The sequence below is a fragment of the Arvicola amphibius genome, chromosome 2, assembly GCF_903992535.2.
Source record: "Arvicola amphibius chromosome 2, mArvAmp1.2, whole genome shotgun sequence".
Classification (NCBI taxonomy): domain Eukaryota; kingdom Metazoa; phylum Chordata; class Mammalia; order Rodentia; family Cricetidae; genus Arvicola; species Arvicola amphibius.
In genome coordinates this window covers 174,236,385-174,239,212 of record NC_052048.2, presented here as the reverse complement: position 1 = coordinate 174,239,212, position 2,828 = coordinate 174,236,385, and the positions used below count along the sequence as shown (strand labels likewise).

The following is a 2,828-nucleotide window of genomic DNA, read 5'->3' as shown; positions in this document are numbered from 1 at the left end:
GCCTCAAGCGGTTTTAAGCAGCTACACATAGGGAGCAGGGGATAATTTTTGGAAGAAGATATATCCAAAATAATATTTTCAGTAGTTTTCTTATCAACAAGCTACCATCTGAAGAATTCCTACATTGAAAACATTCCTACTTCATCTGCTAATTTTCAGTATCCTGGATGATTCAGTAAACTCTTATTTTTTTAAAGTGGGACAAGAATTAAGCCTTTATTGTTGCTGACAGCTTTTATACTATTCAGACAGACTTATTCTCACATAAAGGCCAATCTAGTAAAGTTCTATGTGGCTAGTAACTTCATCAATTAATCCTACTGATCCTGGCCCATGTTTTAGGGCAGTTTGAAAGCCTGGTTCAATCTGAGTATATCCAGAATCTTGGATTGAATTTACAGTCAGTCTCAATATTTTTGCATTGATTAGTAAGTTAATGAGAGTGTCTTCATCTGGGGCTTTGACCACTACTTTGAACTCACCACAGTATTCCCACTCTTTGATTACCTTGAAGGTTTCTCCTATGCACCTGTTTGTAGGCAGAAACAGCAGCACGAGAACACTGGGCACCAACTTTCCTTTCCCCATCTTTAGGTCAGTTCGAGCCACAAGATTGGTTTTTGTACTCCCCATTCTCTCCCAAGATGCTTGCTTAAGTTCCTGTCTCTGGGTCTGTATTTGCGTCATCTCTTGAGTTCTGGGGTAGCATCCCAAGGTATCCCTGGATATGCCAGCCCAGGCACATGCCACAAACAACTAAGCCAAACCGAGTGTATCTAGATAAACCAAAAACTCCATAAGCAAATATTTGGAGAGCATTGAAAGCAGTTCTCATGCATTCAGGACTTGTGGTTCTCCACTCCTAAACAAACAACATGCTTTACTTCCGGATTCAGTACATTCCTGTTTCCTTCTACAGAACCGTTTCTTTGGCCAGAAAGGATTTGGACAGTGTCTTCTGTTTGTTGCCAACCACAGAGTCACAAGCTGTGTATTCTGTGTATTACTCCGTTTCTCTCTACTTTTCCTGGTAGTATTTCCCCAGAGGTACTGGTTGCCTCTGAGATGGGTATGCTAAACATGAAACCCAAGATGAATGGGAGAGACAAGTTATACATTGACATCAGTAAATTATCTGACAAAACATGTTACTTCATGGGATACAGAAGATTAAAAATATGTGCCATGTTTTATTTGATTTAGAATTTAACTTGTCATATCACTTTGTGATTGGCTATCATGAGAAAATAGTGCTGTTTCCATACTCTTTGAAGGACAGGACAATGTATAGTGTGCCTAAGTGTGGAGCAGGTAAAGCAGTTACAACTAGCAGAGTTTTTGGGGGAAAGACCACTAGTCTCTAAAATCTAACTGACAACTTGTATTGAAGCCACTAATGGTTTTCTAATTTTGCTGTCATTGATTATGTAATAATAGAAGACACATTTCAGTTACAAATTTTTCTTTTTTCTTGTTTGCCTATTTCTTCCTAGATCTGGGTGATCCTTGGATAAGTTGATATGGAACATTAAATTCCCTGTATACCTTATTCCATAAATATAAAATAAAATTTAGTAATTATCTATTTAGGTAGTTCAAATTAACTTCATGCTTGAAAATATCTCATGGAAACTGTATTTTAAATTTGTATTTGGGATATAATTTTTGAAGCCTCAACCATGTTGGGTGAAATAATTTTTCAGAATTCCACTCGAATTTGTTCTGCTTTCAGAAGAGCCCAGAATGAGATGCTACTGTGAACTCATGTATGATCATGGAGATGACTTTATTTTATACTTTCTTTCTGCATGCATAGATGCATACCTTTAGTATCTGTCCAATAAATCACAAAAGCCTTGACTATTTCATCCTTCGCTCATTCAACTGAGCTACCAAAGGTGCTCATTCCCTTTAAACAGTGCCAGAACCATATGTCAATCTTAGAGGTCCATTCTAATTGGGTAGATGGGAGACCTAGGTGAGCCTAAGGTTTTTAGAGAGATGAGTGTGAGTCACCTAGCTGAATATCATAGTTACTGAGGCTGCAGAGGGTCAAAGACTTCATGAAATATTTCCAACCAGGGAATTTGTCATGGGAATTTGTGTGTGTGTGTGTGTGTATATAGTTTTCTGCCAGCAGCTCAGAATCCATGAGAGTCCAGAAACCCTTTCACAATTTTGTTTTTCTCTCACACCAGGAGAGATGTGGCTGAATTTTAGTTCCTCATCTTACCTTGTCTCTTCCATCTTTCATGTTGTGGGGGAAGGACAGGGTGAAAAGGGGACCAAATGATCATGAAAATCCCATGATACTTCTACTTTAGATAGTTATTATATCTTACTTGACTTGGTATTGCAAGAGGGTTCAACAGGTAACCTGAGTTTATTCCCAGGGACCCAAAAGGTGATGGCAGAGAATGGCAAACTGCAAAGTATTCTCCACGTGTGTGTGTGTGTGTGTGTGTGTGTGTGTGTGTGTGTGTGTGTGTGAGAGAGAGAGAGAGAGAGAGAGAGAGAGAGAGAGAGAGAGAGAGAGAGAGATTTTATACATGTATATTAGGCCCACAAAGTAGTTAAAAATTGCCTGCATTAAAGAACAGTAAAAATCAAACATAATTCTGAAACTCACAGACAAGAAACCTGGTACTTAAAAAATCCCTTAATTCACAGTGATTTCTATTCCTGCCACAAGCTACACTGAAAAGCATTACAACGTGCAGTAGTGAAAAGGGCAGTGTTTTGCTGCATGAGAAACCTGGGCTCGATTTCTCATTGATCTTCCTATTCTCTGTGGTACTTCCTGGGCCTTTATAGTTATCAGTTTTTAA

The 2,828-nt window shown here is 38.6% G+C and overlaps 1 pseudogene; it reads right to left on the bottom strand.

Annotated features, from left to right (window-relative positions):
* Positions 1–276: 276 nt before the first annotated feature.
* On the bottom strand, positions 277–819 carry LOC119806219 (annotated as a pseudogene).
* Positions 820–2,828: the final 2,009 nt, after the last annotated feature.